Raw genomic sequence first — 24,483 nt, forward strand, 5'->3', positions numbered from 1 at the left:
ATGGGCTTTGTATAACATAAGTGAAATACCACAGTGAAATCTCTCTCTCTCTCTCTCTCTCTCTCTCTCTCTCTCTCTCTGTGTGTGTGTGTACACACACAGCCTCCAACACATCATGCTTCCAGATTATTCAGCAAAAACTGTGGAACTGAATGTCAGAAATGTCAGACATCTGAAAATTTGGCCACATACAAAATTAAGTTGTAACAGTGGATTCTTGTCACCAGTAACTATTCCCTGTCACCTCGCATTCTTGATCCCAAATTTACTTCTGTCCTAGAGGCATTTTTCTTCTTAGTCTACACAATTCTCCCCAGTGAAATCCACATGGCATCTACACATTTTCAACAGCATCTTTAATAACATTTAACATGCTCATTAAGCATCTCCCTTCTGTTACATAGGACATTCCACTGGACATCCCAACTATAGATGATAACGTGTATATAGAAATGGCTCAAGACATTTTGCTTCTAGGGACAGAGCATCAACTGGTCTTCCCCATCTACCTTCGTCAAAGTACATAGTACCATAGGCCAGCCAGGTGATTTTGGTACATGAGGCAGAAAATCTCAGAAGCACTTCTCCACACTCTGTGACAGTAAAAATATAATAACAATAAATTAAATAACCAATACATTGCTGCCATTTCATGACATCCAAAATTAGCTGCCTGAGGTCACGTCCTCATTCTGCCTAATGTTAGAGCTGGCCCTGCCTGAGCACCAATGTATGTATCACTAAGCACACAGAGCTGCTGGCTGTTGTCCCCATAGGTAGCATTCAGCATTTACTCAGAGTAGCCCTATTGAAATGAATGGATCTACTCAGTGTAAAACTGAATTGAATAATACCACCCTTTTATTTATTAGACTTGTGTCTTTCTATTCCTTCAGAAACAGCAGAGTTGCTCTGTACAGCTCAGAAAAGTTTGGCAAGTGTGGCTTCTATCAGTGCTGAAAACAGAACACCTTTTCAAACCAGGTACTAGCAATTTACATTTAATATATGTATACATGCAATAAGATCTAAGCAAAGCCATGTATGGCCTGAAAGAATAGCACTCCTTAGATTTTAAATATTGATAAAGCAAACTGAATAGGCAGAATCAGGATAAACAGTGCTGAATAAAATATCTGCAAAATTGCTTTTAATCTTTTAAGTCTGCTGCTGACAAACTTAAATGATGTAGTACTACTAGGGGAAACATGGTTGGCACTTCATTCAAGGCTTTTTCTTAGATTGTGCCACTCTTTCTTTTAGTACTCAAGTTCTTATACTGGGCTGAGAAGTATGTCACTAAGCAGAACATAATCATCGCCTGAATTGCAGGGCACCATTCAGACTACAAACAATTCTGGGGCAAAAAAGAGAGAAAAAAGACAAACTTGTTTCACAGAATAAATTAAATTTCCCAGCTAATAATGGGAATACAGTAATAACTTTGTGAAAGCTAAGGAACATTTTGAATACTTGGCAGAACAGAATAGAATGTTCCCCAAAGGACCTACTTTTTCAGGGGGGAGAGAATCATTCGTACCTTTAAGGGTAGTCGAGCTTCTAATCTCAGCCTTTAATATTGCTGTGCTACTTTTATCTGCTGGTAGCTAATGAAAGGATGCCGAGTGCCTCCATCTAATTCAAGTGCTGCACAGCGTCACTTCAAGGCCTTCTGAAATGAGCACACCTATTCTTATTTGGAAGACTATAATATAGTAGATACAAAAGATCGAGATTTAGCCAGATAGCCACTTGGCCCTGGTGACCTGGGAGGCACTGCAGGTTGGTTCCAGCCAAATGATCTGGACTCCAAACTCCTATCAGCCCCAGGCAGCATGAGCACCATCAGGGGTGATGGCATTTATAATCCAAAACCTTTTGAGTGTGTCAGTTGGGATACAACCATCCTAGAGGAGACCCTGGGGCTGTTTTTATCCTGATAGTAAAAAAAATAATGGGGGTGAAGTTTTTGTAAAACAAATCTCATTTGTGTCACTGCCTATATTTTCCCCTATCATATGACAATATCAGGGCTGTCCCAATACATTTTGCTCTCTGAGGCAAAGCAGCAAATGGCAACCCACCTGCCTCCAAGTCAAGGTTCCCATTGTACCAAAGGCCTGCCAAGCAATTGTGGCCCTTGAGGCAGAAAATCTCACAAGAGCCTTGCCTCTTCCCTGGCAGTAAAAGTACCAACAATAAAAATATTAAGTAACTATCCATTTGCCACCTTTCGATGGCATCTAAACTCTTTAGGTGTTAACTTCACTCTGCCTAATGGTAGGGCCGGCCTCAGATTATACTTTAATGAGTTCTACCCTCTCTTAACAACTGGCTCTGGTCCTTACAGGAATCACTTAATAAGAAACTCTGGCTGGGGTTGTTACTAGGATTGCATCTGCTCAGCAAGGCTGTTGGTCTTTGTGTTCATTTTGCCTTGTCTCTGACCAATTTGGCTGCCTCAGTGGCATCAGGTTCCTGAGCAGTATTCTGTCTGCTGCCGACTACCTATTGGAGCTGGAAAGAAAACAGGCCATTGCTAATGGAACAAAACCTTCCTTCTTCCTGCCTGAGAGCCCACGAAACTTTCCAGACACTGGCATCTAACTTCATGTAGTCACTTATGGTGTGAGATGGATCAGCCAAGGCAAAGGCAATGTGTTTCGGGGGTCTTGGAATAGGAAGAATCTTCCTTCATTTCAAGGTAAATGGGATATTTGATGAGTGTTTGAGCCCACAGTATGTAGCCCATATTTGTCCCATTGTGAGCCAATAGAGAGCATCTGCACTTTGATCAGGCTTGTTGGTGAGTCAGCCTTATGTTGACTAAAGCCAATGAAGGAAAACATTGTAAGCCATGACAGCAGAGAAAATGCTGGCTAGGGGAATGCTGACTGAAATGTATTGAAAGGGCTTCATTGTGAAAAGGTGCAGGGTTTTGTTCAGCTGGCTACAATTCCTGGCTAATTAATGTGATGTGCCATTCCTGGCTGTTAGTCCTCTTAGTCCTTAGCTGGAGTTTTGTTAAGAGCAGATGTGATGATGGTCCTGCTGCAGAAGCTTCAGAGAGCCCACTTCCAGTCACACAACAAAAGAACAGTCATTGAAAAAGGTCAGGTTGCATTCTTTTATTATGCTGTAGTAGAAGACCTTCCATTCTGTTGAATCGGAGGTCTTTCATACTAGGGGTATGAATATGTGCTGTCTTCTCATTTCAACTTGTCTTGCCACATGGCTATCTACTGTGGTTAGGTTTGGTTCTGAGAATACTTAGACTGTTAAGACAGAGAACTTCTCCATCTTTCACTCCACAATTTTCCTTGTATTGGCATCACTGATAAGAAATCAGCACTTACCACAAAAATGGAGTAAACCATGAATAGCAGAACATTTCACTGTTAAAGCTTCCAAGCAGAGTCATTCCAAATACTAGCATTAAACAAATTAAGGCTGATTAAAAACCACAGTGAAACATTGTCAGGGCACTGCCTCCAAAAGGAACCCTGCTAGTTTAAATCACTACTTTAAATGATCTCCATGTGGCTTTCAATACAATTTTATTTGACCTTTAAAGAACACCAACAGGGCACCTGATTGTGGCAGGTCACCTGTGTGAGCTGGCAATAGTGGAAATTCTGTTTGTCTTGTTGCTTCGCTCCCCACCCCTCTCAAAGCCTTGTGATATTTTCTGCATTTTGAGCTTGGGCCTTCCTTTGTTTTTCTCTGTGACTTTGGCAGTTGATTAACCCATGATGTGCAGCTTGAACCTTCAATTAACGGTACATATAGAGAGAGAGGTGTGGGTGTGGGGGTGTGTACAATAGGGAAACTCAAAATGGAAGCCGCGTAGCACATTTGGCTTCCAAAAATCGTTTGAAAACCAAAGCAGTTACTTCTGGGTTTTCGGCATTCAAAAGCCGAAACGTTCGACTTCTGAGACATTCTATGCCTCACAACACTGTCTTTTCTTGCTCTGCCAGGTTTGAGCTGTGGCAGTGGCTTTTGTTTGAAAACATGTCCAACAGCATAAATCCACTCACACAGTTTTATTCTGGGCTTAATCCAGCCACTATTAAGGTGTGTTGATTTCAGTGGGAGAGTGATGTGATTAACTATCCACCTGGAAGCAATGGGAATCAAGTATACTTGACTTTATCACAATGATGTCCTGTATTATTACTTTTTGCGCCTCTCCTGGCCAAGAAATAGTCCCATGATTTTAGGATATTTTCAGCCAGCTTGTAAATCTCATGGAGATGGAATTTCTCCATCCTCCAGCAAAGCCAGTAATGCTTCTCTAAAAATGAAATGCACTATGAACCACTGAGTGAATAACGTAAGTTATACAACATGTCCACTAGGTACAGGTTTTCATCTGCAGCAATGCAACTTATGTACAATCTGTGTTGATTATAAGCACATGCAACTAGCTAAATTAGTAATGGCCATCTGGCTCATGATACATTCTCCAGCTAGTCCTTCAGCATAAACAAGCATTGAGCCATCATTCTGGAATTCGATGGGTATGTGTTGAATCCAACTTAGTCACACTTTGGATCAGGTTACCAGTTGATTAAGCAGAAATAATATTTTTTGTACAGCTGCATAAAACTCACTGATGTCACTGAATGACCAGCACTGTTAATAATTGCATACCTTTTGATCACCTTTAATGTTCGCATATACATCTACACACACACACACACACACAAACTGTAGAAGGAGAAATGAGTGGGTATTTTTTCCCTACTTGGATTTTTCTGCATGCAGGAAAAGAAATAATGCAAGATGTAATAAGATTGCTTCTGTTTTAGAAGAAAATGGGGGGGGGGGAGAGATTCATCCACCCCACTCCCTTCCTGATTAACATATACATCAAGTATTGATGGAATTTCTTTTTAATAAAACCTCTGTAGAAAAGTAAACCCCTCTCCGCTCATATACACTTTCTTCTTTCCCAGCATCCACCATTGGCATGAAATACTCATCTTAAAAGTATTACTTCTTAGAGTTAAAACTCTTATCAATCAGCTTGAAGCTGTGAGCCTGATATACATGGTCTGTGGGAAAGGTTTCAGTTGATTTCATTATAGCTGATTTTGTGAAATCCCTGTGGCATTGACATGGTTCTATAAACACCAGCTCATTTCCCAGTAAACTGACACAGAGAGCAGGCAGGAAATGCCTGGTTCAGTCCCACATTTGCAAACATCAAGCAAGATGGGAGAAGGGGTTCTGGCATTCTTGCAACTCATTGTCTCTGTCTTCTGTAGACTTTCTCGGCAGTACTTCTAAAGCTTGGAGTTTCCAGTGAATCATAGGCAATCTGTGCTTAGTGAGGCCTTTGAGAAGCAAAGGAGCCTTTTAGAGACTATACCATTTACAAAGACAGTATTAGACTGTGGTTTATTAATGGAGCTGAAGTGAAATGCAAGCTGTAGTGTTTGAAGGAGTCCCCGTTTGCAGAAAACAAGTAGCAAGTGGAAGGTGAAGGAGAAATATTGACAAATATAAACAGGGAGCTAAACAGTCTTGTAGATTAGAAGTCGCAGGGTGACATCTCTGAAGCAGCTTGAGAATGGCATCTGCTAATGGCCAAGATAGATGTGAGAGCAAATAAGCACATCACTTGCTGATGCATCTGCTTCTAAAAAATAGTTAATAAAAGGTGTGTGCATATGCACACACACACACACACAATTCATTGGGACCACAGTACACAGTACCCTTTCATCTCTTACCTGGTCTTGATGAAAATCCTCCATCCTCAGCTGCTGTTAGCTCAAGTAATTGTCTCAGCAGCTGCTTGGCATTTGGAAGCACTGATTCAAACAGGCAGGTGTTCATGTCTCTTTGACCTGATGCCCTCCAAATGTTTTGGACTACAACTCCCACCAGCACTAAGCAGCCTGGCTATGCTGGCTGGGACTGATGGGAGTTGTAGCTGAGAACATCAGGCTGGCAAAAGCTGGTGTAGTGAAGGGCTCATGTTTGAATGTGTCCTATGTCAAATTCTCCCTCCACAAGGAAGCCTTATATGTCAGTGAGAAAGCAAAATTGGAGGGTTGCCATATGTCCTCTTTTTCCGGGGCACATCCTCTTTTTCATGGGTAGAGTCGTCATAGCAATCCATAGTTAAGTCAACAAATATGTCCTCTTTTTAGCTCTTCAAAATATGGCAACCCCAATTTTTAGCTCTTCAGAATATGGCAACCCCAATTTAAGCAAGCAAGGTGAGATCACTCACATATGCAGAGGCATGAGATATTTTCAGGAAGATCGTAACTTCTGAGGGCCAGAACATGACTGAATGCCTCCTTAGAAACTGTGTTTACATTTGGAGTCACTCTGCTCTTTCTTTGGCACATCAGGATGCCTTCACAGATTAATTGTTGACATGGCAGAATGACCACAAAGCAGTGGCATAGTGTGGATTGCCAGTGCCCAGGGCCTTATGGAGGGAGGGAAATGGATGCAGTACGCATGTACATTCAATTGCCCAATGGCATCTTCATCACCTAGGAGATTGCAGCCACAGAGATAACAAAAGAAGAGTTGTTCTGTTGTCTAGAGAAGTCACTTCCTGCTTCACATGGAGAAGCCATTTTCAATGGAGCTCAGCAACGGAAGCACATAGCTGTATTGAGGCAACACTAGCTGTTGAAATTTTGTGTCCCTTTGGGCCCGGGGCAACTGTCCCTGTGTCCTCCCATGCAATGCAACTGTCACAAAGTAAGTCTGTCACATGGTGAAAGTGTGGTTTGAATGCACACTCATGTAGAACAGCTGTGATAGACCACACCAGTTCAAATCCTCATTTCCAGTGGTTTAAGTCTTGTATGGTAAATATGTCAGCTCACACAACACAGAGATATGAATCCAAGCATCCTCACATCTATTGCTCTGAGCCTGAGTGACTAGAGAAGTGTACCTTTGGTACAAAGTGGCCTTACCTTTCCATAAACTCACACACACCTCAGAAGACCTGCTGATCATCATTATTTCAGTCTTGTCTCGATTCAGTTTGAATTGTTTCAGTCATCAATTTGTCTCAGTAGTTAAATGCCATGTTGAAAGCTGGCAACTAGTGCTATTCCAAGGCTGGAATATCAAACAGCTTGATAATGGGGAAGAAGCTGCATAAGGGTCTCAGACTGACTGTCCCTTGGCTACGGAATGATGGACTACAGCTCTGAAATTTCAGATACATCCGCTCTTCAAGAATGCTAAAATCTCCCAAGAGGAGTTATGGGCCACTGTCATTTGTGATGGAGCATGACAACCTCAGATGGCCAAACAATTGCAGTAAACATAAATAATGGGATAAGAAACTGTCAGACAAGCTAGCATTGATGGACAGGGATCCCTGGTGCTTGTAAAGATACTTGCTATAGCTGAATTGGCCACAGATCATAGAAAGCTATAATTCAAAGGCTAAATATAGACCCCGGTACACAGAAAAAGTAGAGCTTTCCATCTCTGGTACTGCTATCCATATAGAGCTGGGTCTGCCTCCTTAACCAGGTATCTGTGCACACAGGGAAAAAATGCTGAAACTGACTAACATGTGGGCAGGCACATAAGCGAAAATTCATTATTGATTTGGTTTTCTACCCTGCAATTTCCAGTGAATGGGCATCATTCTTTGGATCTACGTTTGGCTGCCTGCCATCTTTGAGGATGGGAAGGGATCCCCCCCCCAAGGATCTCAAGGTGGGATACATGATTCCCTCCCCTCCACTGCCACACTTTATCCTTTCAAAATACCCTATGGAGTAGATTAGACTGAGAGATTGTAACTAGGCCAATGTCCTCACTAGTCAATGTGACGACTGATCAGGGATTTGAACCTGGGTCTTTCTAGTCTTAGTCCTCAACTCTAACCACTGTATCTCATTGGCTCTCAATTGTCCAGTCACTCTGGCTCCATTACTTTTCTTAAGTCTAACATAGTTCAGTGCTCTCTGTATTGTGTAATATGGTCACTGCTGCCCTTGCAACATGGAGCGGTCTGAGAAGTTTATTCCTTGTTCTTCAGCAAGTTAAAGCACAAGCTCTTTGCAGGACAGATACAGTAGTATGTCTTGCCAGTTATTATGTGTCATGGTTTCTTAGCCAGTTGCTGACAGTCAAAATGTGAATGGGCATGAAGGGAAGATGATAATTTATTTTGAAGCAAAGAAAAATGTTTTGAATACAGGGTAGCACTCATGAAAGGCCATCACTTCTTACCAACATAATTTAAATATGAAAGGGTGCCAGTCATGTCATACAGCTGATCAGTCTTGCTCATATTTCTATACTGCAGTACACACGCATTTGGGAGCGCTTTCTGAGATACTCTTTCGTTCTAGATAGCTATTTCATTCCAGTGAGATAAATTTAAAAACATGGAGTAATATCCAACTAAGTCATACTCAAAGGCACATTGAAAAAAAAGGAGCTGAGGTTAGTCACCACACATCCCCCCCATCCTAGCTTTTAATTTCAGAGGAACGTTTGGAAATTCCAAATGTCCTCCCCATTCTTAGGGCAAAAATCTGAATAGGTTATTGTACTTCAAACTGTGTCTTTGAATGAATGAGAAAAATCCCTAATGAACTTTGATGCAGTTGAAGTGTGTCCCTGAAACAACCAACAAATGGCTGTTCAAAACTTGTATCCACAGTCCAGAGGAAGTTAAGTACACTTAGATCCTACTGAATTCAAGGGGGCTTAAATTTGTCATAACTAAATTAACCCCTAGAGTTCAACAGGCCAAGTACAACTAGATTATCTCCTATCTTTGTATGGGGTGGGGGGTGGGGTTAGTGTACATATAAAATGTTGGATGTATTTCAGAAACAGACCAAAGAGCCACAGAGTTAGTCATTTTTGAGACCCTGAAAATGCAGCAACCTTACCATGTAAGCATGAGTGGTGAAAGTATCAAATAGCAAATTGCCATTGATGGCTCAGAATAATAGAGCACAGGATCAGTGCGCTGTTCAGCTATCTGAAAGCAAAAGTCTTGGCCTTGTCGTAGCATTTATTTCCCATTAATGCCCCAGGCTCTCTAGAGATTCTCTTACTAGCAGGAGACTACCTTCTTGTGAGACACTTCTATTCTATTCACAATTATCTCTTAATTACTTCTGTCCTTTCCAGAGTGGCAACACCTTGAAGAATTTTCGTTATAGCATGTCATTATCGACTTTGCACCTCCTTCAACTTCCACTGACAGGCTGACATTTAGTATTAAACCACAGAGACCTGAATAATCATAATATCTTTCACACACACACACACACACACACACACACACACACACACCATTTACAACACCACAACAGCAAATTCAGGATTAACATGGACTTTTGTGATTGGCTGGTTTTTGCATAGAGTAAATTACTAATTCCTTGGGCATCATTTAAGCAGCTCGCTGGCAAAATAAAAATCCCTGGACTTGGAGAAAAAGAGTAGATTTAGGATTTTTCCACATGCTGTGATCTCAACCATGTTAGAAAGGAAGTAGTTTAGTTTGCAGTTGCTAAAAAATCTCCACTGTATGATATTCAGCAGGGTTTGCAAAGCGATGGGCTAAAACAGTGAAACCACAAGATCTGCAAACACACATATCTTAATTTGTTGGTTGTTCACTTCCATGCTGATCATTTAGATATTAACGCTGGTTAGGTAAGTAATGCAAAACATAAGCAATTAACTACCTTCTCTTGTGCTCTCCTATTTCAAAACAGTACACACATCTTCCCATATTTTAAGCCCTTAGCTCATGGGTTTTTGTGAAGGGTAGAATAGCTGGATCCATAAACATTGTTCATAACATTCTTTATCACAGTATGTGGCACCTTAAAGACCAGTACTCGGAACACACCCATTGAAATCAATGGATTTTAGTTGTTCATGTTTACTGTTTCTAATGGCTCTGCTGTGAGTATGAAGTAGACACAACCCTAATGTTTGGAATGTTTAGTCTATTTAAGGTGTGTCATAAGATACTTTCGGTGTAGGTGCTCAAGCAGCAAGATTTTCTCAGCATGTTCATAGTGTTGTCTTCATCAAAATGGCATCCTGTACACACCCACACTTAATCCAAATGTATCATAGAGGAATCGTAGAATTTTAGAGTTGGGAGGGACCCTGAGGATCATTTAGTTCAGCCCCCTGGAATGCAGTAATATGCAGCTGTCCCATATGGGGATTGAACCTGCAATATTGGTATTATCAGCACCATGCTATAACCAAATGAACTGTACAGGTATCATTTCTATAGGGTTTTCACCTTATGGGATTTTCCATGGAAGTGGCAAATACAGATTAAATGGGGAAATAATATGGGGCAGCTTTTTGACGGAGACAGTGATATGTGGATGCACGAGCACTACCAAGCTCATAGTACACTGCCATGGGAAAATGCCCTTTCTTTTGGTTTTTTGCTGCTGCAGACTAACTTGGCCTCCCCTCTGGAAATGTAGCATTACTGTATTATGCCTAGACAAATTAGGTAGGAAACAGGAAATCATTATACACTGAGAATACACAATGCTACCCGAGACGTAGTTCTTGATGAACCAAGTTCCTGAAATCAGAGTGCAATATACTTCTGGTCCATTCCTAGGACTCTTCTGAAGTGATGCCAAAATGTTGATGGTATCCTGAATTGGTTATTTCCCGAGATGCACAGCTTTAAGTGAAACCATAGGCCAGTGATGGGGAACCTGTGGGCTTCAAGATACTGTTACACCCCACCTCCCACCATCCCTGACCATTGACCATTTGGGTAGGACAGTTGGGAGTTGGAATACAAAAACCTCTGGAGGATTAGAGTTTTCCCATCCCTGCTGTAGAGCATAGTTTAACTTTTATCACTTCAGATGCTTTCTCCCTTGACAAATATTTTAACAATTTGTTTTACCAAGATTTCTATGGGCAGATAAACTTGCTTCACATCATCGGATGTTGTTCTAAGGTTTCCATTGTGAACGATGTGGGAACAACAGGCCAAAATGCACACTCCCTGGCCGTAAAAATTACAGGTCTATAAATTGAGTTTTCTTCACAGCTAGATGTTGGCAAAGCTGACAATGAAAAAGTGATTTTGTTTTTCATCAAGCGGCTGGATGAAAAGAAGCTCAAGGTAATACAAAGGTCACTGATAATTGCCCCCCTATAGATGGTGATAGACATTTCGACTGAATATGGGAACACCACAAGCAACTTTCTTTCAAAAAGCCCCATCACTTTCTTTGTAGTTAAAACCGCTTCCACATTAAATAGAAATTGCATTGAAATTGTTAGAAAAACATGAAACATTGATAGGTAGGTGAATATTGAATCCTTGAGCAGTAAATGGTATTCATGATTAACCCAAGTCCATTGCTTTCAGTAGGTCTACTCTGTGCTGAACCTGTTAGGTATAATAGATTTAATTGGCACAGAAATGGAAAGTGTATGTGTATTAATGAAGTTATAAAATGAAAAATGGCTAAATGTATATTGCTGAAGGTTTAATATAGGGATTTCCCCTAGGGCTATATTAAAGCCAAGGAGAGCACGCTGAGCTCTTGCTGATAATTAACTAACTGATTATTGTTCTCTGGTAGTAAACATGCGAGTGTTGTAAGCTTAGATCATGTGATGAAGGTATTGGGTTGCAAATCCCCATTTTTAAGGGAGTTAGCTTTGTGTCTTTTGTCTTATGGCTCTGTGAAGTAAGGACATGTAAAAGACCCTCTCTGAGAGAGAAAAAACAGCTCCAGACTAAAATGGATGCTGTGGGAAGAGACAGACCTTCTGTTTCTAGGTCTGTTGGAATTATTTCATACTTTGTAAGAAGCTGAGCCTGTGCTGCACAGCAGAAAACATTGTTTGGATGCTTTGGATGTATCATTTTCTGTATTCTGTTCTGTTATGAAGAAAGTTCTGCAAGTAAAAGTTTGAATAATATATTTGAGCCTGAACAATGATTTCTTCCAAAAAGGAGTCAGTTCTTATGCTTCCAATATTAATATCTGCAACAGGACTGACTTGCATTAAAGCTAACATTCTGCTTACAGCTTGGAGTGCATGATTTTTCTGAATGCATGTGTGAATTTTGCATTCAGAACCTCATGCTGAGAGTTTTGTGGGGGGTTTGAACTGAAAGGATGAGTGAAGCCTGGGCTGCTAAATGTCACTCTACCTAGTCACACCTGCCAGCCAGACCTGGCTGTACCTTCCCTTTCTTAGGAAAACTGTGGCTCAGATGCTTTCTGAATAGCTAGGAAATACTTGGACACTCCTGAAAGGGAACATGCTTTTCTCTCACCCTCCACATCTCCTACTAAGCATGGTGATGATGTAACCTAGATCTTTGAAAAGAAACAAAAAAGAGAAGCTACAGCTTTGGCTATGTTCTACCTCCGTTGTCATAGGCAGTAGGCTGGGAATTCCAAATGGAGTTGAACGTTGTTGCACTCGAGTCCTGCTTATGAGCTTCCTATAGGCTTCTCAAAAAGGATAGTGGATTAAATAGGCCTTTGGCCTGTTTTGCTAACCTCCAGGTACGCCTCTGCATATAAATATCTGATTTGTTCTGCTGCCATTCCTAAAGACAGCATATATTGTCCAGGTCCACCAACAGCTCATATTCATTATTAATAGTAGTTCTGAACTGCTTTTCCCAGTAGCATGTCAGGCTAGGAAAGTATTGTCTGGAAAGCATAGCATCAGAGTTTATTATTTAAATCGCCAAGTGAAAACCTTGATTGAAACCATTGATTTTAATGAAACATTTTATTAGCTCTCTCTCTCTCTCTCTTAAAGGAAAAGCACATTGTAATAAATTGTACTGAAACAAGTTGGTTTAGCTCTAGATACAATGCCCTCTGTCTGCAGTTGTGGGAAATGAGTCACACCTAAGAACCAGTGAATCTCCAAGCACACCCAATTTGCATCAAAAGAAGCCAGTTCCGCGGGGAACACATGAGCACGCCAACTTGTCTGCATAGTAGGACATATATCCCATCAGCAAAGTGTACTGATGGCTGCTTAGAAGAAACGGACTCCTTTGCTAGGTCGGGGTGATTCTCTGCTTGATTCCAGTGGGACACTGGCTTGTACAAATATCTCCCTCATCTTGACCTGTTCCCATCCCCACCAGGCGTCCACTCTGTAGCCAATCTGGTGCCCTCCAGCTATTTTGGATTACAACTCCCAGCAGCTCCTAATGGCACCAGGATGGCTGCTGTACTAAATGCTATTCTAGACAATCCCTAAGTCCTCAGTGGGGGCTGTAGCAGGGCAGAGACATATGGAATCTCTGCTCCACTAATGGACAATGGGCAGTTTGAAGGTTCTAACCTCCTAGATTTGGTATAGCTTTTTTTGCAGTCAGTGAGGTACTCTCTTCTCTCTCTGTCTTTGTCTCTCTTCATCCACTGAAGCTGGATATTTCCCAATTGTGACAACCCAGCCTTCAGTTACTTTCTCTGTTTGAGTTTCCTGCTGCTTTTATTGCTTTTATTGCTCTGGCTTTTACTGCTGCGAGTTTTATTGCTGTTTTCCTGGATGGTGATTTGGATTGCTTTCAAGTTTGCTGTTTTAGGTGCGTAAAATGTAAGCCGCCTTGGACAATTAATAGGAAAGATGGATAAAAATGTATTAAAAGAAGAAATAAACAAGAAACTTACTGGTTTATATATAAATATTGAGCCCATTAATCTATCTATAGAAAATGAAAATAAACATTACTTTTAAAAACAGACGCTTAACAATTTAGGAAATGAACATAAAAGGTGTCTAATGAATTGTAAGAATAAATTCACTAAATGACATTTAAAACACTGGTTTGCCTTAAACAATATGCTTTTTAAAAATTAAACAAATAGTTTATATTTAGAGGAGCATATCCAAGCAATCACAATATGGGAGAAAGGAGTGTGAAACTGACAGTGGTAGGAGTAGTAACTATTCATTTAGCACTTGGCATCCTCAAGGAGCTGTTCAAACATTAATTCATCCTGACAACACCTTGACAGGGCTGATGAAGATATTAATCCAAATGTGCAGAAGGCTAAAGTCACCAAACAGATTTAAAAGATGGGGTGGGGGATGCACACAGGAGGAAATCCTTAGTGTAGCACCTCATGTTTCTTGTAGCAGTTATGGTTAGTAGTACATGATGGATAATAAGATTGCCGTGACCAAATAGCACTGTATGAGAGCCACATTTATTTATTTATTCATTCATCTGAGAAACATATACTCATATTTCTGTGCATGTGTACACTCAAGAAAGCTTAGAACACGAATCTACAATCTTTTGTTCCCTGGGAGGGTGTCCCAGATCTCTACTTCAGCAGGCAGAGAGGGAGATTCGCTGGTGGAGGAAGTCCACACCCTCCTTTCAGCTGTGGAAACCTCTATGGTGGTCTCTCCTCCAAGGTCAAAAAGGAGATGTGTTCCAGGGATGTGTCCGCAGTAGATCAAGGGGCAGGTCCAGGGCAGATGGAGACTGTAGTGGAGAGATTGTGGAGAAGACGTTGGTGGTCAATGTGGCTTTTATACTAATATATATGAATATTGGAAAGTTTGTCTGTTTGCCCTCTGTGCCTTTGGACACCTCCTAAGATCATCACTAAATCTGATGTGAAGGGTCATGAGATAAAGAAGCTGCATAAACCTTAGTTTTTCAAACTAAGAAAAGTCTTGCCTTAAAGCCCAAAGTGAGGATGCTTGCTGAAATTCTGGTGGAAGATAATAATAAGAAGAATAAGAATACAAATAAAATAAATAAATAAATAAAATAAATAAAATAAATAAAATAAATAAAATAAATAAAATAAAAATAAATACTTACTTACTTACTTACTTACTTACTTACTTATTTGTACCTTGCCTATCTGGCTAGGTTTCCCCAGCCACTCTGGGCAGCTCACAATAGAATATTAAAAACATGATAAGACATCAAACATTAAAAACTTCCCTAAACAGGGCTGCCTTCAGATATCTTCTGAAAGTCAGATAGTTGTTTATTTCCTTGACATCTGGTGGGAGGGCGTTCCACAGGGAAGATGCCATTCCCGAGAAGGCCCGCTGCCTGGTTCCCTGTAACCTCACTTCCCGCCGTGAGGGAACCGCCAGAAGGCCCTCGGCGCTGGACCTCAGTGTCTGGGCTGAACAATGGGAATGGAGACGCTCAATGAAACACTCAGTGCCAAATGTCCAGCTGAAGCCAGTTGGGTCTCTGCAACACAGGGGACAACTAATGGTGTTCCTCTGGATGATCTCAGGGAGCAAGTAGGGATATAATGTAAGTTTGTTTGTTTTATTACATTTATAGCCTGCCTTTCTCTTGCCATGGAACCGAAGGTGGTATATGTCCACTTTCCAGATGGTCATCCCTCCAGGCACTGACCAGACCCAAGCCTGCTTCACCTCAGCAAGGATGTGACCTCATGTGTCTTCAGACCTTGGGTATTAATTTTTGTATAAACCACTGTTTCCAGCTTCTTTTTTTATTGCTGTTATGCAATTTTAAAATAGCAATAATAAAAATAACTAAGTCACAATATTGGAGTTGCCATTGTAAAACAAAGAAACAAAGTAATTTCTCTAAAAACAGTAAACAAAGCCTTCTCTCTGCCAGCAGAAACAGGAACTGACATATTTGGAGTCAGTTAAGGGGCAATGTAATAATGCTGTGTCCCAATCGAACATGAGGCAGTTATAGGGGCCAAAATCATAAGAAGGAAGCTTTAAATTAATGGGACAGTTGTGGGGGACCTATGCTGAATGGAACTTTCTTCCAAATAAATATTATTGTAGGAATTTTTGCTATGGAGATAGGCACTGCTGAATAATAGAGTATTATATTATGTGCTGTGTACAACCATCATGTTGATTCCACTTATTTATTAATTAAACAAAATTAAGAAAGAGGAGCAATGCCTCAACAGCACTAATATTGATACAGGGGGGAAACCTAAAGACATTATTTGATTTATTACCGAAGTGATTCTGCAAATCATCTTGGAAACATTTATAGGGTAAATCTAGTTTATACCATTACTTTTGCAAAATGCAATTCTTTCTATCACAAAACAGCCAGAGCTGTAGAAAAACACACATTTGTCCTACAAGGACAAATCACTAAAGTCTAGAGGAGAAAGAAGTGTTTTGAATTTGCCATTGTCATTGCCTGCCACACAATGGCTTTTGTGTGGAGATAACATGCACAGAGAAGTATTGTGTACAGGGAAAGGACGGGGGGGGGGGGGGGCGACGACAACGACTGTTTCATGGCCATTCAAACTTGTCCAGACTTTCTTGTCCTCTGAGCTAGATATTAAAATGTTCATTTCAACCTAGGCGTAAGATGTGTATATCTTTAAACATGATGTGTTTACCAGCAAGTATCCTTCAGAAAGGCTGCATTCATGTCTTGCCTCCATTTCCTTATACCTTGCATGCATACTTTGGGAGGAAGAGTGGCATAGAAATTTAACAACCAAATAAATAAATACTACCAGGGCCATAGGCCAGTGGTAGAGCAGTTAAACCTATGCCACTTCACACTAGGGACTTGTATTGTTGTATGTGATCCTCTTTATAGAAATTTCCTGCACATAGAAAACTAATAGATCTGGGGAAAGGCAAAGTTCCTTATCCTTGAAAGCTTCTTTAAAATAAATAAATACATGGAGGCGATATTTCTGCATTGTAGCATTACAGATAGGGGTTTACTACTTCAGTGAAAACTGGTCCCCAATATGCATAGTCTATTAAGAATGCCAACTTTCTATGGCTTTCTGGGGCTAGGGGCATAGAGATTACAGTTAACAGGCAAAGCTTTTCCCGTTATGAAGAGAGAAGGTGTTACCCATTGATATGCACATGCCAATAAATAACTGGGCCATCTCAGAGCTTTTTGGGGAAATGGGTTCTCTAACTGTGCAAAGCTTTGTTAACAATGGAAGCCATGGTATACAAAGACAGACCATCAGTCCACCTAACTTAGTATTGTACTGATCGGCAGTGGCTCTCCAGGACTTCAGACAGGGTTCTTGACCTGGAGATGCCAAGGATTGAACCTGGAAACTTCTGAACACAAACCGGATGTTCTCGCACTGATCTGCAGCTGAGGTTCAGTACCGTTAGCTTGGATTATTCTCGAATCCTCAGGCTTCCCCTGTAACTTTGTCTCTGTGTTGCCTTCTGCAAATCTCACCCAGCATTCTGCCACAAACCAGCCCTTCTGCTGGGTGTTTGTGCCATACCTATGAAGCACCTTTGATAATCCTCCCCATAGCGATCAAAAGTTCCACATCCCTTGAAGTGAGGAGACCACATGCACTCTTTGCCTTTGCTGGGGAAAGCCACAGTTCCTTGCTTTTCTGATGAACACATTAATTTGGTGCACTCTTCCCTCTCCCGATATGAGTAAATTATGGTAATCCTGATCCCCTACACAGTGTGTGCTCAGCTTTGCGTTTTGTTTTTTTAAAAAATGCCTTTTGCATAAATGTGTATTAAATTATTTAATTCAATGCCTTCAGTAGTTTTCCATGTGTTTGCTTTATATTTCAACCACTTCGGGAGATGCAGTGCACTTGTGTGCTAATAAAATCATCAACTTACTGGCTTCGGTCAGTTGTAGTCTGTTTCCTTTTCTGCTTAGCCTAACCCAACACAGCCACCTTGTATTAGATGTGGAGGCTGCTATGAGCTGCAAACAATTGAATGGCCTTCATGTGTGGGGAAAGCAAGACGTTGTACAGTATGCTAGCCAAGCTGTCTTACCATTGCATGTTCAGTGTGAAGGGCCTGTACAGAGGTGCACAACGAGGGCTCCTCCACCCCAGGGGGAAATTGGCCCTATGGCATATGCATGCAAATGCACTGCTGCCGAAAGTTTAACTCAGAAAGCCCTTTTCAGACCTTTGGTGTAAGTGTCTGTCAGGATTGCTTATTTATATGATGGTCAGAACTGCAGACTCTCTTCTGCCCAAGGGCAATATTTCTCCAATGAAAATAGGTAAAGGTACCCCTGACTATTAGGTCCAGTCATGGATGACTCTGGGGTTGCACACTCATCTCACTCTCTAGGCTGAGGGAGCCGGTGTTTGTCCGCAGACAGCTTCCGGGTCATGTGGCCAGCATGACTAAGCCACTTCTATTCAGGGCCGGATTTAGGTTTGATGAGGCCCTAAGCTACTGAAGGTAATGGGGCCCTTTATATGTCCAGCTGTCCTTTGTCAACAACAGATTGTCCCTGTTTTTTGAATATATGGTATATGGTAATTTATGAACCTAATTGGTATCTAAAGCCATTTGCACATAACAAAATATGTATTTTATCAAAGTAATTGTTGAACTGAAATACAATTAAGAAGTATATGGGGGGGGCAAAAGAGTGGGGCCCTAAGCTATAGCTTGTTTAGCTTATACGTAAATCCGGCACTGGTCCTATTCCATTATAATAATAATGATAATAATTTTATTTATACCCTGCCCTTCTGACTGAGTTGCCCCAGCCACTTTGGGTGGCTACCAATATACATAAAAACATAATAAAAACATTTTAAAAACCTTCCCTATACAGGGCTGCCTTCAGATGTCTTCAAAAGGTTGTATAGTTATTTATTTCCTTGGCTTGGGGGGGGGGGGCTCATATAACTCCATACCCTACAACATTTCTCTGATGAAAATAGAGATGTCTTAAGGAGAAGAGGACATTCCAGGATCAGATCAGAAACCAGGATGCCTTCTGTAAATCCAGGACTGTCCCTGGAAAATAGGGACACATGGAGGGTCTGCAAGGGACCTAATCCCTTATGGAAAACTGTTTGGGTGCTGCATGCTAGTGATGGGCAGGACCAGTGCAATGGATGTGACTTTTACCTTTGCCACATTCCAGCTGTGCAAACAATTAAGGGTCTCTAAACAAAGCATCTCTCCATTTTCTATCCAGGCAAGCAAGAAGCAGATGACACATTGCAGCTTGGCAAAAATCTTCAAAGGGGTCATGGAGCAGGGACAGTGATGGGCACAGCCTGGGGATGGACAGTGGCCTGGAGAAAGACCTGGAGGGCCAGGAAGAGAATCTTGGAGGGCCGCATTCACCCCAGACCTGAGGTTTTCAGCCCTGCTCTACCCCACCCTTCAAATAAAAAGCCATGCTGAAGACAGGCCAGACCACTGCAATTCCACTCCCTACACCTACATACATTTATCGATCACAGAAGTAATGTCTGAAAATATCTCTGTCCCGTGAAAGAGTGTGCTGTTTTCTAGGTGACACTGCATATCTTTCCAAACTTAGAAGGTTTACAGTATACTACGAAGTGCTAGTATAACCAGATGTCAAGGCATTTCAAGGAAGTAAAAGAAAAGAAACAGCTTGGCATAATACTTTCCACATTCTATTCAAACAAAGTCTCTTTTGACTGTAACCTGCTCTGCTGATCACACCTTCAGAATTTTTTTGTGCAAGGAGTGGAAAGGTTTTATAATGTTAAAGCTGATTCCTTGCAGCAAGCTTAGGATTATGAATTTACGATATATTTCATCACCTTTCATTATGCATTTCAGGGGAAAAGTGGAAATGAAGTGTCACTTTCTCTCCATTCCCCCCCCCCCCCATTTTAAAAGCATTAACCAACAGGATGTTTGAAAGATGCAAACTGTCAGAAAAGACTTTTTTTATTGTAAAAGAAGCTAGACAATGAGAGATTTCAAACCCCCTTTAAGCATCTTTGCCAGCACAATTTACCAGCATGAAAAGAAAGCAACTCAGTTGCAGTCTGTAATCTCCGAAATGGTTTGCATATCTCCCCTGCTTTGTCATTTGAGCATGCTGCAAAATCTGGCATGTGATGTTAGATCTCAAATTCAGATTTAATAAAGAAGAAAAAGGTTTCCGAAGTGCAAATGAGGATTGCTGAGAATTTAATAATCGGAGTCCAATTAATTCTGTTAAATTAGAAACAGGCTGGAGTTCTTATCAAACTGGGCCACTCAAGCTACTTGCAGAGTTGAGAAATATGCTGTGGATCTGAAGATAAACAACACAGATGGGACCTGGAGCAATGTGATTGTATCTTGGTTTCTTCATCAAAATGACTGCAGAGGATCTACTTCCTGTTGGAGCTACTTGGTGTCCTCTCCAGAACAGCCATCAACAGTTAGCACATCAGCACACTTTTAATGCTAGGCAACTGTTGAAGCAAAACCAATCAGTCAGAGATCGGAATTTCTTCTAGGAATCTAAAGCTTTTTCAGGCATAATGTTATCATCACATATATATCTCAGATCCTGAGGACTGCAGATTTGCTTTTCTTTTTAAATAATAGCCAAAACAGATTCTTTGCCATCACACATGAATAAGAGCTGCCTAAATAGCTCACTAATAGGGATGTGGGTGGGGCTGTGATCTAAACCACAGAGCCTAGGACTTGCCAATCGGAAGGTCGGCGGTTTGAATCCCCGCGACGGGGTGAGCTCTCATTGCTCGGTCCCTGCTCCTGCCAACCTAGCAGTTTGAAAGCACGTCAAAGTGCAAGCAGATAAATAGGTACCGCTCCGGTGGGAAGGTAAATGGCGTTTCCATGCACTACTCTGGTTTCGCCAGAAGCGGCTTAGTCATGCTGGTCACACGACCCAGAAAAACTGTCTGCGGACAAATGTCGGCTCCCTCGGCCAGTAAAGCGGATGAGTGCTGCAACCCGAGTCATTTGCAACTGGACTTAACTGTCAGGGGTCCTTTACCTTTTTAAAAATAGCTCACTAAATTATAGCATAAGATATGCTTGCAGAAGTACTATTGAAGGTGTTTTAGTGTAATGGTTTCCTATTCATGTATCACTGTATAGCATGTATGACTTCAACTTGTCTGAGGTTATTCAGAAGACCGACGACAAAGCCAGGAATAGAAGATGAATCCTAGTTCCAGCCCCAGTGTTGTCATCTATCTTGTTAGGTCAAAGCACATGGCACAAATTTCGGCTTGTAAATATTGGCTGGCAAATAGATGCTCTCTGCCAATATGTAGTTACTATTATTATTTTCATGCAATCTAATCTTCTATCTTTCCCTAGCTTTATGTGGCTGAAATATTTGTGTTTTCCATTATGACCTTAGCTTGACTAGGCTTTTAAAGTAAAGTGGGTTCTGCACAGACTAAGAAAGGGTTTTCAAGACTGCAAAAACAGAGTGCAAAGCATGAAAAGTGAATCATACAAGATTTATATATGTGCATAAAATGTAGCTGGGGCTGCTGTAGTTAATGGTGATGACTATAATGCATTATATTATTGGTCAGAGTTTAATTGCTCCTGCGTTCTTTCAGCTATAGTCCCCCTTGATGTTCAGCCTCACCTTTTCTTACTCTTCACAATGGAAAGCATAATGCTGGTAGTCAACAAAAGAGGTTTAAAGACTGTCTCAAGGCAAATTTTTAAAAATGTAGTATAAACACCAACAATTGGGAAACACTTGCCTGTGAGCACTCCAATTGGAGAACAGCCTTTACCAAAGGTGTCATGGGCTTTGGAGACACTCGAACTCAGGATGCAAGGGAGAAACATGCTAAGAGGAAGGCACGCTTGGCAAATCCACAACGTGATCAACTCTTGCCCAGAAACCAATATCCCCACTGTGAAAGGATGTGTGGATTCAGAATTGGCCTCCACAGTCACTTATGGACTCATTGTTAAAACCGTGTTTATGGATGACAATCTTACTCGGCTACAAGTGATCGCCAAAGAAGACTCTTCACCTCTGACAGCTGATGCCTCCTACTGAATGTTTTTTATTCATGCAATCCTAGATTCCGACAGCTCTAGATAGATCCATTCATAGATGAGATCCTTCCAGTTAACTGATCTTGTGCACGTGCTCTCTATCTTGTTGGAAATCCAACCTCCCCCCCCCCCCATGTGATGATAACTGATGAACACATAGGATGCCGTCAAGGCTGAGATGCCAGTAATCTTGTTTTAAAAGTTTCATCTCTTTGTAACTTGTGACTTCTTCTCTTCAAAGCAATCCAGACCACAGATGGATGATACTGGCAGAATGTAACCAATTGCACTGAAAGAAAAAAAATGCACACACACCAGCCAGAATTCAAGTTATTTATAATAAATTACAACAACAGAGACCAGTCATAAATACTTCTTTATGTTTTGCTAAAGTCAAAGAAAGATCTTGACATAATCTTGAACACCAAAAGATAATAATGCGCCCAACATAATAGAATCTAACACTGTAAGGAAGTCTCTTCTATTCTCTTATCAGTTAGCCAGAGAATTTGTTTGCAAGAGAAGTTTTGGAAAGAATGTGGGAGCCAATGCTTTGGTCCTCAGGAGTAGCTAATGTGATGTCTTCTAGATATTGTTGGAAAACAGCTTCTATCATCTCTGACCATTGGCCATGCTGGCTGGGGCTGATGGGACACAGAGGCCAACAGCAACTGGAACACAGCAAACTGGCTCTCTGTGCCTGAACATTAGACTGATTTATATCCTGCTTTATAATTCAATCAGTTTTCATGGCAGCCTACAAAATGTTAATACGCAAGCATATATACTTAAAGAAAATTCAATGTAAAACAATGAAAACAACCATCAAGCAATAAAAATAACAGATAAAATTCCCTGGACTGTTTATATCTCATTGTCTTGCAAGCATATCTATTATATAGTAGCAGCACAATGCTAGGCCTGTTCACTTGGAACAAAATCCCACTATTTTCAACAGGGCTTGCTCCCAGATTAGTGTGTCTAGGATTGCAGCCTAAGGATTGTAATTGCTATTTTTAGTGAACATGCTGTATTGTTAAGAGTGCTTTTTGTTTGTGCTTTTAAACTTTATTTAAAAATAATAATCAATGAAAAAGTGTTGTTGGGAGATAGGAGCCACACTGAGTTCCCACATGCCCCCCTGCCCTGCTTCTGGCGGTTTAAGAGTAAGAACTTAAGAATAGCTTAGCTGGATCTAGCCACTGCCCCTTCTAGTCTGGGATCCTGTTTTTGCAGTGGGGGAATCAGATGCCAGTGGGAAGCCTTCAAGTGCAAAATGAGCAGTGGCCACCCACATTTTTAATATGTTTCTTTTAAATGAGTCAGCTGCCCTAGAGGGCCACAACAATTTGAGAAATTATTCTCACCTTGGAATGGTTGTGTGTGGCTGGAATCCAGCAGAAAAGAAGGGGGAGGAAAACCCAGGGCACTATCTTAAAACTGTTTACATTTATTTATTTTTTTTAAAAAATAATTCCCCAGTTCTTTTTGATGCATTTACTTTGAGAGTTTTGGGCTTGGTGGGCTTCCCTGAGACTTTCTGCACAGAATATTACATCAAACATGCCTGCACAGCAGTGATCTCCCAGCACTGTCTGATATTCCCTCTGTGCAGAAGGCAGGGAGAGATTTCATTTCATGCATCATTCATAAAGCCACTGCTGGTACAGTATTCCACAAGTTGCTACATCTCTCCCTCCAACCGGCTTCCTCTTATTCCTCCAGCAAAGGCTTCAAACAGGAAAAAAGACATCTCTACTCTCCAGTCTCTTTGGAAATTGGCCACAGGTGCTGCACCATGTCGATAGCACCCTTTGTCTTTTTAAATATATAATTTAAGCTAAATGGGGGGCCTAAATCAATTGCTTGGGATTTTAACTCAAGCGCCTCGCGTTTTGCATGATTTCCAAAGAGCTGAAGTCATAGAGGCGTTGCCAGAACTTCTAACACAAAGCAAAGGACAAAAATAAAAATGTGTTTGTGTCTGGGTAGCAGGTCTAACATGAAATGGAAGGTACTTTTAGGTGGCATGAGAAGTAATTCACTGAACTAGGAACACAGAAGGCTCTGTTATACCAAATCTGGTCGTTGGTCCATCTAGTTCAGTATTGTCTACACTGACTGGAAGGGGCTCTCCAGAATTTCACATGGGACTTTCCCATCCTTAACTAGAGATGCCAGAGATCAAACCTGGGACTGTCTATATTCAGAACAGATGCTCTACCACTGAGCTTATAGCCATTTTACTGTGGGTGGAGCCTTTTGGAGTCATTGGGATGAAAAAACGACCACCTGTGATACAGTTCACACTTGCCACTGGCCTAGAGGTGATCAGTTTTGACTTGCCCGAAGCAGGCCTTTGGTGCAACATCACTCTAGTATTCATAGGCATATTGTTTAAGCAGTGGTGGTAGAACATGACTATTGTGGATCTGATTTGCTTGCTTGGTTCTCCTTGTAATTGCAGAGTGGCAGGAGCTAAGAGCAGTTCCAGCATGACTCCACCCAGTCATCCTACTGAGACTCCTTGACCTGGCCTAGTTATAAATGATTCCCGCGTCTTTTCCTGAGAAAAGTTTAGGCTTTGTGTATGGTCACATCTACACCATACACCTAAAACATCCTTATACCACTTTAACAGTCATGAATAGTCCTGGGGACTGTGGTTTGATAGGAATGGTAGGTCTGTGATGTCAGCAC

General features: G+C 41.2%; 1 long non-coding RNA gene across 1 annotated transcript; it reads left to right on the forward strand.

Annotated features, from left to right (window-relative positions):
• The first annotated feature begins 2,843 nt into the window (after positions 1–2,843).
• Positions 2,844–19,170, forward strand: LOC128417533 (uncharacterized). The gene is made up of 3 exons (XR_008331487.1): positions 2,844–3,112; positions 15,323–15,456; positions 18,953–19,170. It is a non-coding gene; the product is annotated as an uncharacterized LOC128417533 (long non-coding RNA).
• Positions 19,171–24,483: the final 5,313 nt, after the last annotated feature.

Source organism: Podarcis raffonei, chromosome 7 (genome assembly GCF_027172205.1).
Source record: "Podarcis raffonei isolate rPodRaf1 chromosome 7, rPodRaf1.pri, whole genome shotgun sequence".
Taxonomy (NCBI): Eukaryota; Metazoa; Chordata; class Lepidosauria; order Squamata; family Lacertidae; genus Podarcis; species Podarcis raffonei.